We start from the raw sequence: 23,272 nt of genomic DNA, 5'->3' as shown, positions 1-23,272 counted from the left end.
CTTGTGAGTTCCGTTTGAAGGCTCTCACAAGCGGCCCCGAACGGATCCGGTCCAGCCCTAATGCATTCTGAGTGGATGCGGATCAGCTCAGAATGCAGCAGTTTGGCACCGTTGTCTCCGCACCGCTCAGCAGGCGGACCCCTGAACGCAGCTAGCAGCGTCAGGTGTCACGCCTGGCCGTGCGGAGGCAAACGGATCCGTCCAGACTTACAATGTAAGTCAATGGGGACGGATCCGTTTGAAGTTGACACAATATGGCTCAATTTTCAAACGGATCCGTCCCCCATTGACTTTCAATGTAAAGTCAAAACGGATCCGTTTGTATTATCATGAACAAATGGTAATGCAAACGGATCCGTTCTGAACGGATCTAAGCGTTTGCATTATAGGTGCGGATCCGTCTGTGCAGATACCAGACGGATCCGCACCTAACACAGGTGTGAAAGTAGCCTTATAGTCAGTGATGGCCAGCTCGCCGTGTTCACCTGCGAACACATGCGGGCTGCCATCTTAAATCACAAGTCCGGCGATGCACACGTAATTCCTTACCTGTGCCTGCGCCGCGAGTCGGTCTGAAACAAATGCGGTCACCGGGAGCAGGCAGTTCCGAGAACAGCCCAATGAAGGCCCCCGGCGGCTGTTCTCGAAACTGCCTGTTACCGGTGACCGCATTTGTATCAGACCGGCTCGCGGCGCAGGCACTGGTAGGGACTTGCCTGTGCCTCGCCGTACTTGTGATTTAAGATGGCAGCCCGCATGTGTTCGCAGGCGAACACGGAAAACTGGCCATCACTGCTAATAGTGACCCCTACAGTGACAATGCTCCCTGAGAGTGCACCCGTTATTGCCTTCCCTATTGGGCTCAATAATACATGGCCTCCCCATAGTAAAAGGCCCCCTGAAGTGTTCACAGTAGTAATAAGGCCCCCCAAAGTGGCACCAGTAGTAATAAGGCCCCCTGTAGAACCTACGGTAGTGATAAGGCCCCCCTGTAAAGCCTCCAGTAGTAATAAGCCCCCTCTCTAGTGTCCCCAGTATTATAATGTACCCCTGTAGTGCCCACAATAGTTATAATGCTCCCCTGAATTGGCTCACTACTTATAGGAGAACGCTCCTTATTGCTATGTTTACTGTATGGGTTATTTATTGTCATTGAAGGGATTTGTAGCTATTGTATAAAAAACATGACATCCTCGATGTGGAAGGACAGAGCTCTATTGTAATGACTATGTTTATCTATTGATGTCTTTAATAAAATATTTTTTATTTATATAATAATATAATAAACTACTGTATAACAACCAAGGTCTATTAAATTATCTAACGCACATGGTGAATGCTATAAAAATAAATAGCAAAATATTTTGAAAAAACTATATAAGTTTGGTATACCACAATCGTACTGATCTGCAAATTAAAAGTAGTATATTAATTATGCCACACAGTGCATGGGTGAAAATGTAAAAAAATAAATAAAATGGTGGAATTGCTATTGTTTTTCTTGGTCCACGTTTAGAAAGAGTTAGGCTGGGTTTCACACAAGCGTGTCCGGATTAGTTCCGGATGCGTCCCAGTGTGTTGCGGCAAACCCGCGCGAGTAGGAATGCAATTGCAGTCAGTTTTGACTGCGATTGCGTTCCGATGTTCAGTTTTTATCGCGCGTGTGCAATGTGTTTTGCACGCGCGTGATAAAAAACCGACTGTGGTACCCAGACCCGAACTTCTTCACAGAAGTTCAGGTTTGGGATCGGGGCTGTGTAGATGTTATTATTTTCCCTTATAACATGGTTATAAGGGAAAATAATAGCATTCTGAAAACAGAATGCTTAGTACAAGGTCAATTGAGGGTTAAAAATAATTAAAAAAATTAACTCACCTTCTCCTCTTGTTCGCGTAGTTCTCCCGGTCTTTATTTCTTTAAAAGATAAACTATGGGCTAAAGGACCTTTGGTGACGTCAGATCACATGCTACATCACCGCGGTGATGGACCATGTGATTGGAGCATGTGATCTGACGTCACCAAAGGTCCTTTAGTCCATAGTTTATCTTTAAAGAACTAAAGACCGGGAGAACTACGCGAACAAGAGGAGAAGGTGAGTTAATTTTTTTTTATTATTTTAACCCTCAACTGACCTGTACTAAGCATTCTGTTTTCAGAATGCTATTATTTTCCCTTATAACCATGTTATAAGGAAAATAATATAGTGAATAGACTGTCACCTAGCAACCATGCGTGAAAATCGCACCGCTCCGCACTTGCTTGCCGATGCCTTGCGATTTTCACGCAACCCCATTCAACTTCTATGGGGCCTGCGTTGCGTGAAAAACGCAGAATATAGAGCACGCTGCGATTTTTCACGCAACGCACAAGTGATGCGTGAAAATCACCGCTCATCTGAAACAGCCCCATAGAAATGAATGGGTCGGGATTCAGTGCGGGTGCAATGCGTTCACCTACCGCATTGCACCCGCGCGGAATACTCGCCCGTGTGAACGCAGCCTTAAAGGGAATCTGTCAGCAGTTCTGAGCAAGCTAAGCTGCTAACAGCCCAGAGCAAAGCAAAAAATACTTCCCTTACGTCCTAACCAGCAGCACAAGTGGGGAGTTCTCCCCTGTGAAACTGGTAGGACAGGTGGAATTTTTATTGACATTAAATTCCCTACCAAGCACTAATTAAATAATTAGTAAAACCCACCCCTATAAAAGGGCAGACTGCCCAATTCACAGTGCTTTTTTTCTCTGTCCCTGTGGACAGTAGGACGGGTCAGGCTGCGGCCTGTTACCTTAAAAAATTCTTTTTTTTATTTATTTTTTCCCTACCAGCTAATCCTTATTTTTCTTCAGCTTAAATGTTTTCTCGTCCGCCTGCCGACTCCCTAATCCCTCGAGCCTTTCTCCTAAGACCCGCTGATCGTTCTGCGGTCGTCCATATCGGCGGTCCAAGCTGGAGGGGCGGAGCCTAACGCGGCAGCAGCTGTACCTATTGCTCTGCTGTCCGGCGTTCGGGCCACCTCGCGTTCCAGTCGCCGGCCCCACTTTGCGCTGCCGGTCGGTGCGCGGCTCGGCAGGAAGTTCGTCAGGTGGCGACTTCCGGGTCTCGCGCCGGTCATTTCTCTTACACTATAAATAGAACTAGGTAGCGGTGCCTAGTAGGAGTATTGTTATTAATATATTTATATAATATATGCATAAAAACCAAAAATTCCAAAGGGATAAAGGAAAATATGGTATAGGGGTGGGACTACCGGCGGGGCAGAGCCTAAGGGGGGGAAGGTGGAGTTCTCTACCTATATAAACCCACAAGCAGGTGGAGCTCTTCCTCTTTCCTTGCAGAGAGCTATTGCTGCGGTTCTGTGGCTGTTTCTAAAACTTGCTTAAGTTTTTTTTTCCAGATGGCGTCTCCTAATGACGATCAGCGCGGGAAGGCTTCCCACAAGCAGAGACACCTAACCTACGCCTCTTGCGAGATGTCAATGCCAGACTCCTATGAGTATAATAGGTGTCCGCTGTGTCGTCCTCCTCGGTCTCAGCCCACCATAAGCGACATGTTTGGCTGGATGAAAGACTTCATGGGTAACTCCATTTCCGAAATCAAAAGTGCCCTCTCTTCCAAGAGAGCAAGAATATCTTCACCGGGTCCGGTGCCCATGGCGGAAGACGCTATCTCCGTGGACGACCGCTCCTCCTCCTCCTCGGATGATGAAGACTCGTTGTACTTGTTTCCAGCCGAAAAAACTCAAAGGCTGTTGCGCTCCATCCGGTCAAGGGATCGTGATGTCGAGCAAGGGGAAGCTCCGCCGTCCACCTCTAGGGGGCTAAGGACCTTCAAAGTGGACGAGAACCTTAAGAGATTGATGCTAACCGAGTGGAAGCACCCGGAAAAGGGTTCAGTCCTCAACAAGAGGTTCAAACTAATGTTCCCCTCCATGAGTCGGAATCAGACCTTTGGGTACCGCCTCCGAAGGTCGACATGGCGATTTCCAAATTGTCAGATGACAGTAGTAACCTCCAGGACCCGTTAGTTCGGAGGGCTGAATGCACCTCAAGGCGCAATTACTCCGCGGCGGCAGCCTCCGCTTCGGTGGCTGTTGCCTCCTCCGAGGTCGCGGACTTTGTACGCTCCCGCATCCTGAGGAGTCAGTCTGACCTAGAGGCTGGGGTGGCCAGAACGGACATTCTGGATCAATTCAAAACCCTTCTGCTGGGAGCGGACTTTTTATGCGATGCTTCGGCGCAACATTTAAAGCTTGCTACGAAAGGTATGGCGCTTTCTTCTGCCAGCCGTAGGCCCCTCTGGCTGCGCCCTTGTATCGCCGACAACGCCTCCAAGTTCAATTTATGCGTCCTACCCTATGAGCCCGGGAGGCTATTTGGTTCCGAGCTGGACAGGCTCATGGAGAGCCTGGCAGACAAAAAACTGAAAAATCGCCCTCAACAGTCCTTTCGGGGCCGCAGTAGGTCCGGGAACACAAGACCCCAGGGCCTCTCTAGGTCCCAGAGACGCCAGGGGTCTTCCAGACGTGGACGAGGTCGCGGTCAGGGCAAAGATCGCAAAGCGGACCTATGACTCTCCCGTTACCTTCCCCTCCAGGCCCTCCGTGCGACTCACAAATTTTAAGTTCTCCTCAGGTCAGAGGTCGTCTAAGTTTTTTTCAGCAGGCCTGGCTGCAAGAAATTCCGGACCAGTGGGTCCTAAATATAATTTTGTCCGGATAGATTTCGTGTCTCCCCCTCAGGAGAAGTTTGTGTTAACTCGGACTCTACCTCAAACCAAACAGAAGATCCTGGAGGATGCAGTCCTCCTTTACCTTCACAAGAGGGCCCTAGAGGAGGTTCCCTCCCACGAACGAGGGCGGGGGGTGTATTCCCCATTTTTCTAGTCCCAAAGCCTTCCGGAGACTGGTGCATGATAATTGATCTGCGCTACCTAAATCGCTTCATAAAGCAGAAGCACTTTAGAATGGAGACCATCCACTCCTTGATCAACATCCTAAACCCCGTAGACCTCATGGTCACCATAGATCTAAAGGACGCTTATCTTCATGTCCCTATTCATCCAACTCACCGAAAGTTCCTAAGAGTTGCGGTCTCCATAAAAGGTGTGGTAAAGCATTACCAGTTTGCTGTTCTACCCTTTGGCATCTCTTCTGCTCCCCACACCTTTACCAAGTTTGTGGCTCTGGTGGTTGTTGCCAAGCTCAGGCTTCAAGTGCTAGAAATCGTGCCATATCTAGATGACTAGCTTCTAAAAGCCACTTCTCTAGACGTTCTTCAAATCCATCTGCAGCGTACTCAAGTTGTGTTAAGAGGTGTTTCTGGGTGATGTAGTGCAATAGACACTAACCTGGTACGGCTGACTCTCTGCAAGGGCAGGTGATGATAGAAAGTTCGTGACGCCAGTGCCAATTAAACGGTGGCACGCCGTTTGCTGATAGCAGGAATAAATGAGGAACCACGTGATGTTAAAACAGAACTCCAACTTTAGTAGTTTTCATATAGAGACATTTACGGAAGCGCAGTTCCTTTGCATACAGTTGATTTTTCAATACGGTCGATGCAGGCAATACAGATTAAGCAAGGCAACTTCAGAGTGTGAAACACAGGACTTGCAGTACAGGAGCTTGCACTCTATTCCTGACTGATCCTGGGACATAGAAATTCTTCTCCAAGGTCCAATACCTTAACTCTGGCGTATATCCTTGGGTTTTATTCTTTATAAAGTACCTCCTCTGTAGACTTAAGTACCTCTTGCTTTCCTTGGCTTGCCTCTGTCCCTCTCAGCTTCCTCCAGCTCTAGAAACTTCTGAACTCTACACTAGACACTGCAGACTCCAGACTAAAAAACAAAACTGCCCTTCCCTTCCTTGACTGGGCCTTATATAAACTAGGGCTCCCTAGCTCCCTCTAATGACCAGAAGCTGGAATGACACCCCTAGCAGGCCTGTACATGCAAGTTTCACAGTAACAGGGAAATACATAGCATTACATTACATGACATTTTATAAAGATGACATATACCAACTTCCCCATAAATAAGGAGGGACGACAGCACACCAAGTGACCTTTGGTAGTGACGGGTATTACAGTCCCCGTACACTACATACCCCACTGCTTTAAGCTGAGTACGACCTCGTGCTCCATCAGGGCTCGCCCAACTGGAATCTCTACCTGAAACAGAAAAAGAGACATGCAGGCATACATATATGCAATTCATCTGCATTTACATTCAGATCAGGTCCAATTGACAAAGGTGCAGGATAGTGACAAGGGGCGTCGTTCTCTTCTATCAGGATAGTGAATGGAACTGGGGCGCTGACCTGGCACAGCGTAACATTATAACCAGGATAGTCCATGACAATGAATAAGTCCATAATAGAACAGTAAAATAGATAAAACAGTATAATAACGGAACTACCCAGGGGTTTCCTGTGGGTGTAACACAGGCAAGGGCTCACGTGGGGGAGTCCATTCTTGCGCACAAATGTCCAACAAGGTATTACCAGTAGCAACTCTTTGGGAGGAGACACCACCAGAATAGTCAAAGTCTCCTAAACGGACTGGCGGGCGTCCCCTGGTCATACGGGTAGACCTTCTCAATACAGGGGTCTCCTCTTCCCTTAGCAACGAGGTAGAAGAGAGAGGAGCAACAGGAGGGTCTCCATCAGTGAGACCTTGGTCAGGAACAACTGGAACAACAATATCCACGAGAGGGAGAACTGGATCCGGGGCATCTTGAACCGGCTCTTCTGGAGGTGAAGAGACAGTAGGTGCCGGAGCAGGCACCAGCAAGTTCAACCATGGTGTCAGAAGCCAATGCATGGGATCAGCGTCATACCTTAGATGATTGACAGCCTGCATAGGATCCTCGGGCTGTATTGCTGACTCTGACACAGGGAATTCAGATCCAGAACTCTCTGCACTGGGTTCTGGTGTCAGGCAGAGCTTTAACCGGTTTCGGTGTACAATTTGGGATCCCTTGCCTTCCCGGGTGATCTCATAAGTATGAGTCCCAACATTTGGGATTGCAGTGACAACATAGGGACTTTGCTCCCATTTACTGTCCAGTTTACTTGTACGACGGTTATTCTTTAACCATACCACGGCCCCTATGGTCAAGGGTTCTGCCTGGGCTGCCTGATCATAGTCCCTCTGCTGTCGGTCTCTAGCAAAGTCCATACGTTCCTGAACAATGGCTTTGGCTGCATTCAATCGCCTTTGGTGCTCAGCAACCCAATCGGTGTTAGGTAACGGGTTAATACAATCAGGCACATGTATGTCCAATGAATGATCAGCAGGCAATGTCCCTTGGCGCCCAAACATCAAGTAAAAAGGGGTATACCCGGTGGAACAATGTATGGTATGATTGTATGTGAACATGACCTGTGGCAACAGATTAGGCCAATCTCCTCTGTTTTCAGGAGGTACGGCCCTCAGCATCTCTATCAAGGTCTGATTCATTTTTTCACATAATCCATTACCTTGAGGATGGTAGGCCGTTGTCCGGATCTTCTTACAGTTGTGTAAGCGGCACAGTTCATGGAATAGATGGGACTCAAAGGCAGGTCCTTGATCGGTGAGGATCTTTTCTGGACATCCGTAGGGCAGGAGGAAGTGCTTCCAGAACAGTTCGGCTGTAGTCTTGGCCGTCTGGTCTCTCACAGGCACCGCTACAACAAACTTAGTGAAATGGTCAATAATAGTCATGGCATAAGCATACCCTGAACGACTAGGCTCCAGTTTCACATGGTCGATGGCGACAAGTTCAAGAGGACGGGTACTTACAATGGGTCTCAGTGGTGCCCTCTGATCATGGTGCTCACTTCGTTTTAAGGCACAGGCTACACACTCCCGACACCACTTCTCAATGTCTTCTCTCATGCCCACCCAGTAAAACCGCTGGCGGATATTAGCCTCAGTCTTTTGGACCCCAAAGTGACCGGATTGATTGTGGTACATCTCCAACACCATACCTGCATCTCGTCGGGGTATGAGAATCTGGTGCACTCTCTCGTTAGACACTGGGTCTAGGCTCCTCCGTAGCAACAGGCCCTTTTGTATGAAGAGTTGATGGCGCTGTCTCCATAGTTTGATGAGCTCAGGATCTGCACTCTTACGCCGAATCCTCTCAGGGGCTCTGCCACTAGTAATGAAGTCCAACAACTCACCCAGCACTCTACTTTCAGACTGTAGTTTCACCCACCTTTCTTCTTTAGGTTCAGGCCTATTGGAGGATAAAGGAACTGCAGCTCTGTTATTGGTAGCTCGAGCCTGATCCTGTTGAGCAAATTTGTTATAGAAAGCCGGCATCTCTACATCTTCCCAATCATCTCGCACATCATCAGGAGCTGTCTCTGTGGGAAGCCTGGACAAAGCATCAGCATTATCATTAGTACGTCCAGCACGATATTTTACAGAGAAATCATAGTTGGCGAGGCGAGAGGCCCACCTCTGCTCCAAGGCCCCCAATTTAGCTGTATTTAGATGCGCCAGAGGGTTATTGTCGGTGAATGCAATGAACGGGGTGGCGGCTAGATAATCCTTGAATTTTTCTGTCACCGCCCACACTAATGCCAGGAACTCTAGTTTGAAGGAACTATAATTCTGGTCATTTTTCTCAGCTCCTTTCAGGGAGCGGCTTGCATACGCTATCACTCTCTCTTTTCCCTCTTGGACTTGGGTTAACACAGCTCCCAGGCCTCGCTTGCTAGCATCGGTATAAAGATGGAAAGGCTTGCTATAATCTGGGTAACCTAACACAGGAGGCTCGGTCAGTTTTTTTTTTAGCAATTGGAACGCTATCTCTCTTTCCTCATTCCACTCAATGGGCACAGGAGTTCTAGGACTCTTTTTGGGTTGTCCCCTCAAGAGTTCCTGGATAGGATCAGCTATTTGAGCAAAATGGGGGATAAAACGTCTATAGTAGCCGGCAAAACCAAGGAAACTCCTCACCTCTTTGACGGTAGTAGGAACCGGCCAATTACGGACAGCCGCTAACTTATCAGGGTCAGGTTGCACGCCCTCTCCACTTACCACATGCCCCAGGTATCTTACAGCAGGTTTGAGCAGGTGACACTTGGATGGCTTTACCTTCAAGCCATATTTGATAAGGATTTCAAATACTTCTGCCAAATGTTTCAGATGGTCTTCATATGTTTTTGAGTACACAATGACATCATCTAGATATAGCAGCACTGTTTCGAAGTTTTTGTGACCCAAACACCGCTCCATTAGTCTCTGGAAAGTTCCTGGGGCATTACATAGCCCGAACGGCATACAATTGAACTCGAACAGGCCCATGGGAGTAGTGAAAGCAGTCTTTTCCCTATCTGCAGGGGCCATGGGTACCTGCCAGTAGCCACTGGTCAAGTCCAACGTGGAGAAATAGGCAGAGGAGCCCAAAGCAGTTAGTGACTCCTCAATGCGGGGCAGTGGGTATGCATCTTTGTGGGTTATTTGATTAATTTTCCTATAATCCACACAGAAACGGATACCACCGTCCTTCTTCTTTACAAGGACCAGGGGTGCAGCCCACGGACTACGGCTGTACCGGATTACATTAGAGTCTTTCATCTCTTGGATCATTTCCTTTACAGTCTGATATGAAGTAGGCGGTAAAGGTCTGTACCTCTCCTTGATAGGAGGATGAGAGCCAGTAGGTATGGTGTGTTGTATGGCACTCACCTCTCCATAATCAGTGGCATGCTTACTGAAGGCCTGGTGGTGCTCCTTGACAAGCTGTATAATCCCTTCTTGTTGTTGTTGGGGGGTAGTCTCGTCCCCGACATGGAGCTCTTCCCACCAGGGCACTTGTGGCTGGGTCACCGGCGAGCATCCGCTGACTGCGGCTGGCGGCTTTTCTGTCACTGGAAGACGAATGATGTCTTGGAAGGATACCTGAGAAAGCTGGGCAACACGGCAATGCTTACTAAGCGCCACAGGATGATCACTCAGGTTAATCAGACGGACAGGTACTTTACCTTGGGAGACATTTGTAGTGTACGGGGACTGTAATACCCGTCACTACCAAAGGTCACTTGGTGTGCTGTCGTCCCTCCTTATTTATGGGGAAGTTGGTATATGTCATCTTTATAAAATGTCATGTAATGTAATGCTATGTATTTCCCTGTTACTGTGAAACTTGCATGTACAGGCCTGCTAGGGGTGTCATTCCAGCTCTTAGTCACTAGAGGGAGCTAGGGAGCCCTAGTTTATATAAGGCCCAGTCAGGGAAGGGAAAGTGAGTGAGTGTGTAGTCTAGCCCAGAGTCTAAGTGCCTGTCTACAGCTGCAGCCTGTAGTCTGAAGCTGGAGCTTAGACTATGTCAGAGACCAGTCCAGGCCTGAAGCCTGCGGACCAGGAGAGGGTGTTTCAGTCCCTGTAACCGGGTTCCAAATCCAAGGAGAAGGTTCCCCTCCTGAAGATATATATGCAGAAGCAGGAAGACCACAGTGCAGAAGCTTCTAGAACCTGAGGAAGCTGAGGGAGAGACAGAGGCAAAGCGCAGGAAAGCAAGAGGTACTCAAGAAAACAGAGGAGGTACTTTATAAAGAGAAAACCAAGGATATACGCCAGAGTTAAGGTATTGGGCCTTGGAGAAGATTTTCTATGTCCCAGGATCAGTCAGAAATAGAGTGCAAGCTCCTGTACTGCAAGTCCTGTGTTTCACACTCTGAATTCACCTTGCTTAATCTGTATTGCCTGCATCGACCGTATTGCAAAATCAACTGTATGCAAAGGAACTGCGCTTCCGTAAATGTCTCTATATGAAAACTACTAAAGTTGGAGTTCTGTTTTAACATCACGTGGTTCCTCATTTATTCCTGCTATCAGCAAACGGCGTGCCACCGTTTAATTGGCACTGGCGTCACAAACTTTCTAACATCACCTGCCCTTGCAGAGAGTCAGCCGTACCAGGTTAGTGTCTATTGCACTACATCACCCAGAAACACCTCTTAACACAACTTGAGTACGCTGCACATTCACCAGGGACTTGGCAGCTCTCACAAAAGGGTAATCCTCCATCTGGATTGGTTCCACCAGGGCTGGATAATCTCGGCCTTGGACTCCTAGGACAGCACGACACCATAAAAGAGTTTGAGAATTAGGAGGCAAAGTCACAAGCTTAACCCCTTAAGGACCGGGCTCATTTTCACCTTAAGGACCAGGCTCATTTTCACCTTAAGGACCAGGCCATTTTTTGCAAATCTGACCAGTGTCACTTTAAGTGCTCATAACTTTAAAACGCTTTGACTTACCCAGGCCGTTCTGAGATTGTTTTTTCGTCACATATTGTACTTCATGACACTGCTAAAATTGGGTCAAAAAAGTTAATTTTTTTGCATAAAAAAATACAATTTTTACCGTAAATTTTGAAAAATTAGCAAATTTCAAATTTTCAGTTTCTCTACCTCTGTAATACATAGTAATACCCCCAAAAATTGTGATGACTTTACATTCCCCATATGTCTACTTCATGCTTGAATTGTTTTGGGAATGATATTTTATTTTTTGGGGATGTTATAAGGCTTAGAAGTTTAGAAGCAAATCTTGAAATTTTTCAGAAATTTACAAAAACTCAATTTTTAGCGACCAGTTCAGGTCTGAAGTCACTTTGCGAGGCTTACATAATAGAAACCACCCAAAAATGACCCCATCTAAGAAACTACACCCCTCAAGGTATTCAAAACTGATTTTTCATACATTGTTAACCCTTTAGGTGTTGCACAAGAGTTATTGGCAAATGGGGAGGAAATTTGAGAATTTCATATTTTTGTCAAATTTTTCATTTTAAACCCATTTTTTCCACTAACAAACCAAGGGTTAACAGCCAAACAAGACTGTATCTTTATTGCCCTGACTCTGCCGTTTACAGAAACACCCAATATGTGGCCGTAAACTACTGTACGGCCACACAGCGGGGCGTAGAGTGAAAGGTGCACCATATGGTTTTTGGAAGGCTGATTTTTATGGACTGGTTTTTTGACACCATGTCCCATTTGAAGCCCCCTGATGCACCCCAAGAGGAGAAACTCCCTAAAAGTGACCCCATCTAAGAAACTACACCCCTCAAGGTATTCAAAACTGATTTTACATACGTCGTTAACCCTTTAGGTGTTGCACAAGAGTTATTGGCAAATGGGGATGAAATTTGAGAATTTCATTTTTTTGCCTAATTTTCAATTTTAACCCATTTTTTCCACTAACAAAGCAAGGGTTAACAGCCAAACAAGATTGTATCTTTATTGCCCTGACTCTGCCGTTTACAGAAACACCCCATATGTGGCCGTAAACTACTGTACGGCCACACAGCGGGGCGTAGAGTGAAAGGTGCACCATATGGTTTTTGGAAGGCTGATTTTTATGGACTGGTTTTTTGACACCATGTCCCATTTGAAGCCCCCTGATGCACCCCAAGAGGAGAAACTCCCTAAAAGTGACCCCATCTAAGAAACTACACCCCTCAAGGTATTCAAAACTGATTTTACATACGTCGTTAACCCTTTAGGTGTTGCACAAGAGTTATTGGCAAATGGGGATGAAATTTGAGAATTTCATTTTTTTGCCTAATTTCAATTTTAACCCATTTTTTCCACTAACAAAGCAAGGGTTAACAGCCAAACAAGATTGTATCTTTATTGCCCTGACTCTGCCGTTTACAGAAACACCCCATATGTGGCCGTAAACTACTGTACGGGCACACAGTAGGGCGTAGAGTGAAAGGTGCGCGGTTTGGTTTTTGGAAGCCAGATTTTGCTGGACTGGTTTTTTGACACCATGTCCCATTTGAAGCCCCCCTGATGCACCCCTAGAGTAGAAACTCCATAAAAGTGACCCCATCTAAGAAACTACACCCCTCAAGCTATTCAAAACTGATTTTACAAACTTTGTTAACCCTTTAGGTGTTGCACAAGATTTAATGGAAAATAGAGACACAATTTCAAAATTTCACATTTTTGGCAGATTTTCCATTTTAATATTTTTTTTCCAGTTACAAAGCAAGGGTTAACAGCCAAACAAAACTCAATATTTATGGCCCTAATTCTGTAGTTTACAGAAACACCCCATATGTGGTCGTAAACCGCTGTATGGGCACACGGCAGGGCGCAGAAGGAAAGGAATTCCATACGGTTTTTGGAAGGCAGGTTTTGCTGGACTGTTTTTTTTGACACCATGTCCCATTTGAAGCCCCCCTGATGCACCCCTAGAGTAGAAACTCCAAAAAAGTGACCCCATTTTAGAAACTACGGGATAGGGTGGCAGTTTTGTTGGTACTAGTTTAGGGTACATATGATTTTTGGTTGCTCTATATTACACTTTTTGTGCAGCAAGGTAACAAGAAATAGCTTTTTTGGCACGTTTTTTTTTTTTGTTATTTACAACATTCATCTGACAGGTTAGATTATGTGGTATTTTTATAGAGCAGGTTGTCGCGGATGCGGCGATACCTAATATGTATACATTTTTTTTTATTTATGTAAGTTTTATACAATAACTTCATTTTTAAAACCAAAAAAATGTTTTAGTGTCTCCATATTCTAAGAGCCATAGTTTTTTCAGTTTTTGGGCGATTATCTTGAGTAGGGTCTCATTTTTTGCGGGATGAGATGACGGTTTGATTGGCACTATTTTGGGGTGCATATGATTTTTTGATCGCTTGCTATTACACTTTTTGTGACGTAAGATGGCAAAAAATGGCTTTTTTTACACTGTTTTTATTTTTATTTTTTTACGGTGGTCATCTGAGGGGTTAGGTCATGTGATATTTTTATAGAGCCGGTCGATACGGACGCGGCGATACCTAATATGTATACTTTACTGTATTTGCTGTATTTATGTAAGTTTTACAGAATGAGTTCATTTTTGAAAAAAAAAAAATCATGTTTTAGTGTCTCCATAGTCTAAGAGCCATAGTTTTTTCAGCTTTTGGGCGATTATCTTGAGTAGGGTCTCATTTTTTGCGGGATGAGATGACGGTTTGATTGGTACTATTTTGGCGTACATGCGACTTTTTTGATCACTTTTATTACTTTTTTTGGGAAGTAAGGTGGGCAAAATTTCAATTTTCTCATAGTTTTTATTTTTTTATTTTTATGGCGTTCACCGTGCGGGGAAAGTAACATGACCATTTTATAGATCAGGTCGTTACGGACGCGGCGATACCTAATATGTGTAGTTTATTTTATTTTTTTAATTTTTATTCAGTGATAAATGTTTTTTTTTTTTATCTTAACTTTTTTCACTTTTTTTTACATTTTTGTGACCCAGACCCACTTGGTTCTTGAAGATCCAGTGGGTCTGGTGTCTGTATAATACAGTACAGAACAATATATATTGTTCTGTACTGTATTTTACTTACACTGAACAGATCTGTGCTTTTAGCATAGATCTGTTCAGCACCATGGACAGCAGGACGCCTGAGCAGGCGTCCTGTTGCCATGGGAACCCTCCCCGTCTGCTCAGAACTTCGCAGACGGGGAAGGGTAAGCACGGGGCTGAGGGGGGCTCTCTGGGGGCTCTCTCCCTCTCCATCGGGGGGCTGCAAAGCCACAGCAGCCCCCCGATGGAGAGGGAGGGAGCTCCCTGACCGATGACAGTTAACTTTTTCCATACAGCGGTCCGTACGGACTGCGGTATGGAAAGGGTTAAACGGCTGACATCTGCACAGATGTCAGCCGTTTATACCAGGGTGCCAGCAATGTGCTGGCACCCTGGTATACCCACTAGAAGCCAACGATCGTTCATGGGGAGGCGGGCGGGGGATCGCGATCCCGCCTGCCGCACCGCCCGCCTCCCGCAACGCCCCCACCGCCTGCGACACCCCCCCCGCACCACCCGCATAAAATCGTGCAGGGGTGCAGGGGGGGGTGAAAAATAATGATTTTAGCCACTCTAAAGTTTCTGATCGCCGCGGTCCCTGACCGCGGCGATCAGAAACTGCAAAAAGCGCAGCAAACCGCAGGTCTGAATTGACCTGCGGTTTGCTGCGATCGCCGATACGGGGGGGTCAAATGACCCCCCCCTGCATTGTTACGGGATGCCGGCTGAATGATTTCAGCCGAAATCCCGTTCCAATTAACCCCTGGGGCGCCGGAATACAGATTTTAAGTCAGGACGTACCGGTACGTCCTCGGTCCTTAAGGACTCGGGAAATAGGGCGTACCGGTACGTCCTAGGTCCTTAAGGACTCGGGAAATAGGGCGTACCGGTACGTCCTAGGTCCTTAAGGGGTTAATATCACTAATCCTGGCAGTACAAATTTCTCCTTTCCCATTAGCAAACCTCTGCTGGGCACTTAACACGGTAATAGTCTTTTGAATCACCCTCTTGGATGCAGAGGAAGCAGTGGGCAAAGTCTGATGTAATACGGCAAGTATTTCTGAATAACAGTTTCTGAAGACATTGGTGCCTAGAATGACAGGATGTCCTCCTCTGTCGCCGGCCTGTACTACTATCACCCCCTGTTGAGGCAAGGTCACTTCTCCCACCTGCAGGGTGGGTTCCCAGTATCCGTGAATCTTTACTGGTTTGCCATTGCTGGCGATAATCTCCACCCAGGATTCAGGCGGCTGGGTTAACTGGTTGGTGTCCCAGAACTTTTCAAATGCAGGCAGCTGAATAGTAGTGACTTGAGACCCAGTATCTAATAGGGCTTCAAAGGGGACCCCGATGATCTCGATATTGATTTTAGGATGGGATCCTACATACCGTGGCATCCAATTTGGATCCTCTGGACCTAGTGTTCTACCTCCCGAGGGGTGGTCCTCAGCCTCAGGGGTTGCCCGTTTAACTGCCAGCACGTGGATTCTGTGTGTCCCAGCTTTTTGCAGTATGTACACAAGGGCCGCTTACGGCCTTTATTGCGCCTCCCAGGATCCCTGGGGTGAGTCTCTTGGTAAGGAGGTGGGAACGGCCTAGGAGGTGACAGGAATTTTTCTTCTGTCATTATGGGTTTTTCCCATTCCTCTATTTTTCTGCACACTTTCTCTAGACTTTTAGTGAGGTGATTTACTTGCTCTGTCAGCATGGCAATAGTATCGGTAGCTGAAGCTTGAACAGCTTGACCGCCTGAGCTTGTTAGTGATAAGCGGTTTTGGCTTGCAGCTGGGGACTCAGGTGGGGTGTTTAACTCCGTAGATACTGGCTGACCGCTAGAATTTTTATAGCCAGTTCTTTAAAGTCTAGAAAGCACTGTTAGGGTGCTGGGCGGACAGCATCTTTAACGGGTCCTTATTTGCTCACTAGACACCCCGGTGATAAACTGTTCCCTTAGGGTCTGGTCCCGGTTATCAGCCTCTTTGGGATCTATCTGAATTACAGCCCCTAAAGCCTCCTGAAGTGATAGGGCATAGTCACGGAGGTACTCACCGGACTTCTGTTTCTTGCCAAAGAAGTGCATCTTTATCTCTGGAGGCAGTCCTAGTTTCAAAAGTGGCTCTGAGGCGGGTGAAGATCTGTTTCTAGAGGTACTCCGCTCAGTAGCAGGCCAGGATAGACACTTCCCTGCGGGGCAGCTCCCTCCAGTTGCGCCAGCAGGGATTTCCATTTGCTGGTCGGCATTTATAGGGTACAGCCGGAATAGTGCCAGCAACTTTCTTTAAAGTCCTTAGGGTATGGGTCTCTCCCCTGTAGCGGGGGAACCATGGGGCCCCGAAATAGTACGGCATGGTAAAAGGCATCAGCTGGGGGGCTGTAGGATGATTAGGGAGCCGCAACTCTCTCCCGGGGCCGGCTGCTCAGGCACTCCCGCTCTGACATGGTAGTCTATTGAGAGGCGGCCGCTGCGACTAAAGGGCCGGAACACTCCCCTTCCCTCCGGTTACAGTGCTTACCGGTATCCGCCGGGCTTGCGCAGGCCAAGTCTCGTGAGATTCCGACGTCCTGAGAACGCGGTGACGGTAGGAGGAGCAGGGCCGCGGCGGTGCGATGATGACGAGGGGCGGATTCTCTGTGTCTTTGCAGGAGCCGCCCACGAAGGTCCTCAGCAGCGCGGGAAACTTATTCCAGGCAGCCGTTGGCCATCTTAAGCAAAATCCACTGTCTATTCACTGACAGCAAACAGGATGCTAGAATGTCCATAAAACCACACTCTAATGTGGCGATTTTCTTCCTCTGGGTAGCGCAACACTGCAACAGTGCTTTTAGGGGTTTTGGTACACTTTGTAGGATTTTTCAGTCCACAAAGTCCACTTGAATAAAACAGGCAAATTGTCACTTTGGGTCACAGGGCAACTGTATAAGGCACAAAGTTCACGCTTCTTGCACTATAAAGCGTGCGTATCCTGTTCGTGACGCCAAAAGAGAGCTGTGGCAGCGTACTCAAGTTGTGTTAAGAGGTGTTTCTGGTGATGTAGTGCAATAGACACTAACCTGGTACGGCTGACTCTCTGCAAGGGCAGGTGATGAAAGAAAGTTCGTGACGCCAGTGCCAATTAAACGGTGGCACGCCGTTTGCTGATAGCAGGAATAAATGAGGAACCACGGAGATGTTAAAAACAGAACTCCAACTTTAGTAGTTTTCATATAGAGACATTTACGGAAGCGCAGTTCCTTTGCATACAGTTGTTTTTCAATACGGTCGATGCAGGCAATACAGATTAAGCAGGCAACTTCAAGTGTGAAACACAGGACTTGCAGTACAGGAGCTTGCACTCTATTCCTGACTGATCCTGGACATAGAAATTCTTCTCCAAGGTCCAATACCTTAACACTGCGTATATCCTTGGGTTTTATTCTTTATAAAGTACCTCCTCTGTAGACTTAAGTACCTCTTTGCTTTCCTTGCTTTGCCTCTGTCACTCTCAGCTTCCTCCACTCTAGAAACTTCTGAACTCTACACTAGACACTGCAGACTCCAGACTAAAAAACAAAACTGCCCTTTCCCTTCATTGACTGGGCCTTATATAAACTAGGGCATCCCTAGCTCCCTCTAATGACCAGAAGCTGGAATACACCCCTAGCAGCCTGTACATGCAATTTCACAGTAACAGGGAAATACATAGCATTACATTACATGACATTTTATAAAGATGACATATACCAACTTCCCATAAATAAGGAGGGACGACAGCACACCAAGTGACCTTTGGTAGTGACGGTATTACAGTCCCCGTACACTACACATCTTCAGCTGCTCTTCAGACCACTCCAGCGCTTAGGCTGGCTGATAAATTGGGAGAAGTCCCAGTTCCTGCCTTCACCTCCAGGGTATTCCTGATTTATAGTGGATTCTCAAAGAATGACGCTTTCTCTCTCTCCGGAAAGGAAAGATCGAGTCAGAAGAGCCGCACAGTTCCTCATGGCACCTCGACGAGTGTCCTTTAGAACACTTATGAAGATGTTGGGCCACATGTCAGCATCTGCGGAAGCAGTTCCTTGGACCCTTTGGCACCTTCGTCCACTTCAAGAAGAAGTGTTAGCAGTCTGGAACCACAACCCCACGGGGTTGGACAAGACTCACTCCCTGTCTGTCAAAGTCCGGTCCTCACTCAGATGGTGGAGGAACCTATCAGATGGGAGGTCCTTGATTCAACCTCTTTGGATCACGTTGACCACAGACGCCTCCCTTCTAGGTTGGGGAGCCCATCTGGAAGACAGTCCAGTACAGGTTACCTGGACTCCACAGGAGAGGCTTCTCTCGTCCAATATGAGAGAACTAAGAGCCGTATGTCTAGCTCTTTATCATTTGGCTCCTCTCATCCGTGGGAAGGGGGTGAGAGTCAGTTCGGACAGCACGACTGTGGTTGCTTATATCAACAGACAGGGAGGTACGAGGTCTCGACCTCTTCTCCAAGAAGTTGGTCTAACTCTCTCTTGGGCAGAGCTCAGTCTATCCCACCTTTCCGCGGTTCACATCAGGGGAGATCTCAACATAGTTGAGGATCGGCTCAGTCGGGGTCTGCCAGGTCCAGGCAAATGGTCACTGAACAGGGACATCTTCACCCAGATCACTCTACGTTGGGGCACTCCAGAGATCGACTTGATGGCGACCCGGTTGAACACGAAGGTGGACAAGTTCTGCTCCCTCTACAAGGAGGACAACCCTGTGGTGATAGATGCCCTGTCCATACCATGGAGGTTCAGGCTGGCATACATATTCCATGATACCAAGGGTACTGACGAAAATCAAACAAGACCAGACACCGGTTATTGCAATAATACCATTCTGTCCGAAGAGGTCTTGGTTCACCCAGCTCATGAAGATGAGTCAGGGCACATATTGGAGACTTCCCCTAACGCAGGACCTTGTGTATCAGGACACAGGTCCCTGCCTAGATCTGAGGAAACTCAATCTGACAGCCTGGAGATTGACAGGTCCCTACTAGAAGCTAGAGGGCTTTCTTCGGAGGTCTTGAGAACTATTTCACACTCCCGTGCGGAGTCTAGAAACAAGGCGTACTCAAGAATTCACAAGATCTTTCTTTAGTGGTGTGCTGTTAAAGAGGTAGTACCCTCAGATCCTCCTCTTTCAGCTATTTTTCAATTCCTGCAAGACGGCCTGGACAAGGGTCTAAGCCCGTCTACTCTCAGAGTCCATACCAGTGTCTTTCTGCCTTTCTAGGTAGACCATTATCTCAAGACCCCCTACTCAGGAGGTTCCTCAAGAGAGCCGAAAGATTAAAACCTAGAATCCTGAGACCTATCCCTGGTTGGGATTTATCTGTTGTTCTAAAGGGGCTGTCCTCTACCCCCTTTGAACCCCTGGAAAATGTAGACCTTAGATTTCTATCTTTAAAGGTCACATTCCTACTGGCCATAACATCGGCCAAAAGGATTGGAGAGTTACAGGCCTTGGCGGCCGCTGAGCCTTGTAACCTCTTTCTCCATGACTGTGTCCTGTTGAGATTTTTACCGACCTTTGCTCCCAAAGTTCCATCATTCGGAAACCGAAATCAGACCATCTCCTTGCCAGTCCTATGTCCCACTCCGTCATCTCCTGAAGAGGAAGCATATTGGGGGGCTTTTTATACTCTCAGATAACCCTTTTAAGCCTATGAGGTAGTTGAACAGCGCAAGAAGCTGCGATGACATCATTGTGACCTCTTTCTCAGGGTCTCCAGCCACGAGATTAGGCGGTCACAAACAACTGTGTCCTGATATAGGCGCTGTTCAACTACCTCATAGGCTTAAAAGGGTTATCTGAGAGTATAAAAAGCCCCCCAAAATGCCGGGCCCCCCACACTGAATATACATACCCCGCTCCCCGCACTGCTCCTGTTCCCCGCACCACTGCTGCTGCTTCTCCCTGTGCGCAGATGAAAACATCCAGTGTCGGGGGATGGAGCAGCCAATGGCACGCAGGAACGCTTGGGAGGCTTGTCCTTGTCACCGCCTGCCATTGGCTGCTTTCCCCGACACCGGATGTTTTCATTCGTTTACAGGGAGAAGCAGAGGCGGTTCGGGGACCAGGAGCGGCGCAGAGAGCGGGGTAAGTATATTCTGAGTGGGGGCCCGGCATATTGGGGGGCTTTTTATACTCTCAGATAACCCTTTTAAGCCTATGAGGTAGTTGAACAGTGCAAGAAGCTGCGATTACATCATTGTGACCTCCTTCTCAGGGTCTCCAGCCACGAGATCAGTTGGTCACAAACAACTGTGTCCTGATATAGGCGTTCATGATCACATGATCCCACTACCTGATACCTGGCGCAGGAGGCCACAGTGATATCATCGCAACTAGCTTTATGAGGACACATCAACTCCTCTGGTCTGTGGCTTGTATCGCAATCGAAGGAAGAGAACGGGAGTCAGGTGAGTATTTAGATTTTTTTTAAATATTGGGGCATTACAGGCTGGAGCACTACATGGGGGGTATTACAGGCTGGAGCCCTACAGGGGGTATTACAGGCTGTAAAACTACAGGGGGCCATTACAGGCTGGAGCACTACAGGGGGGCATTACAGGCTGCAGTGCTACAGGGGGTATTATAGGCTGGATTGCTACAGAAGGGTATTACAGGCTGGAAAAATTCAGGGGGGCATTACAGGCTGGAGCACTACAAGGGGGGGCATTACAGGCTGGGGCTCTACAGTGGGGCATTACAGGCTGGAGCACTACAGGGGGGCATTACAGGCTGCAGTGCTACGGAAGGGTATTACAGGCTGGAAAACTTCAGGGGGGGCATTACAGGCTGGAGCCCTACAGGGGGGCATTACAGGCTGGAGCGCTACGGGGGGGCATTTCAGGCTGGAGCGCTACGGGGGGCATTACAGGCTTGAGAACTACAGGCGGGGCATTACAGGCTGGAGCACTACAGGGGGGAAATTCAGGCTAAAGAACTACAGGGAGACATTATAGGCTGGAGCACTACAGGTGGACATTACAGGCTGGAGTGCTACAGGGGAAATTACAGGCTGGAGCACTACAGGAGGGTATTACAGGCTGGAGTGCTACAGGTGGACATTACAGGCTGGAGTGCTACAGGGGGCATTACAGGCTGGAGTGCTACAGGGGAAATTACAGGCTGGAGCGCTATGGGGGGCATTTCAGTCTGGAGCGCTAAGGGGGGCATTACAGGCTTTAGAAATACAGGCGGGGCATTATAGGCTGGAGGACTACAGGTGGACATTACAGGCTGGAGCACTACAGGGGGGGAATTACAGGCTAAAGAACTACAGGGAGACATTACAGGCTGGAGCACTACAGGTGGACATTACAGGCTGGAGTGCTACAGGGGGCCATTTCAGGCTGGAGAACCCCTTTTTAATACCAAAGATGAGCCCCCAAAATTAATACAGACCCCCCAGATCAGCCCCCTAATTCTTTCAGACCCCAAATATGATCCCCAAATTCCTTCATACCCTCAGATTCATCCCCATATTCATTCAGACCCATGTTCATTGAGACCTCTATAACTCCCACCCTACTGTCCCCTAAATGCAGACCTCAGGCCAGAAAAAAAAATATATATTTCCCTCTCGTCTTGTGCTCCAGGCGCTGCCACTCCTTATCCGCTGTGCTCTTGCTCCAGGGCCCACGCTGCACTGTAACTCGACGTCGCACGGCTTTATGTCATAGCATTGACACAATTGTCAGGACACAATGTAGCACCGGGGCCCAATGAAGAGGACCAGGGCAGTGGCGTGCCTAGGGTGTTTGGCACTCGGGGCGGGTCCTTTCTCTGGCACCCTTCAGCCCCCCAATACCACATACCTCTTACATCCAGGACATCTCCTGTCATGTAGACCTTCTCTTTCCTTTTCTCCTCCGTTAGACCGCCATGACAAATTCTTTCAGCCGCATCTCGTCACTTCAGAGTTTGTAACACAGACACGTTAGATTTCTCAGTTTTTCCATCAACCTCTCCATCCTGGTGTCCCCACAGTGTCATCCTGTGCCACCCCCAATACTGTGCCCGTTGTGCCCCCCAATGCCCCAGGTACTATACTGCTGAAAAAATAGTGACCCCAGTAGACATAATACGGGTCATTTATCAAACTGGTGTAAAGTAGAACTGGATTTCCAAAAGAGCTGTCAAAAATGAAAGGTGGAATCTGATTGGCTGCTATGGGCAACTAAGCCAGTCCTACTTTACACCAGTTTGATAAATTACCCCGAATGTTCCTATAGTGTCCACTGCAGCTATAATGTCCCCTAGAGACCCCCAGTAATAATAACACCCTCTATTGTGCTCCAGGTAATAATCTCTGTATAGTTTCCCAGATATAATAGAATTGCCCGTACAGTGCCTCCCCAATAGCAAGGCCCCCCACGCTGTCCCATATAGTAATTTCCCCCACACTGCCCCATACAGTAATTTCCCCCACACTTCCCCCACACAGTAGTTTCCCCCACACTGCCCCATAGAGTAATTTCACCCACACTGCCCCCCACTACCCCATATAGTAATTTGCCCCACACAGTAGTTTCCCCACATTGCCCCATATAGTAATTTTCCCCCCACATAGTAATCCCTCCCATAATTATTAACACCACATAGTAATCCCTCCCATAATAATTTGCCCCCACACAGTATCCCACCATAATATTTTTTCCCCCACATGTCCTCCTGTGTCCCCCAAAGTTGGCACATAAAATAAATGAAAAATACAAAAAAATAAATAAAAGCTAAATACTCACCTATGTCCAGGCGCTTGCACGCAAAGGAAGGCGCGCACACTTCACTGTGCTGCTGCGTCCCGGCACAGGCACGCACGATGACGTCATTGCACAAGGCTGCGTCGGGATTTCACTACCGCATAGGCCTCAGGCCTACTAGGCCTGAAGCCTATGGCGGTGATCAGCGGCGGGGCAGGCAGGGAACTATGCGCTAC

The 23,272-nt window shown here is 47.7% G+C and overlaps 1 long non-coding RNA gene across 1 annotated transcript; it reads left to right on the top strand.

Annotated features, from left to right (window-relative positions):
- Positions 1-588: 588 nt before the first annotated feature.
- LOC120993916 lies at positions 589-21,701 on the top strand. The gene is made up of 3 exons (XR_005777329.1): positions 589-801; positions 17,070-17,072; positions 21,686-21,701. It is a non-coding gene; the product is annotated as an uncharacterized LOC120993916 (long non-coding RNA).
- Positions 21,702-23,272: the final 1,571 nt, after the last annotated feature.

This window comes from Bufo bufo, chromosome 1, assembly GCF_905171765.1.
Source record: "Bufo bufo chromosome 1, aBufBuf1.1, whole genome shotgun sequence".
Classification (NCBI taxonomy): Eukaryota; Metazoa; Chordata; class Amphibia; order Anura; family Bufonidae; genus Bufo; species Bufo bufo.
Note: the sequence above shows the minus strand (reverse complement) of the source record. Positions and strands in the feature narration are given on the sequence as shown.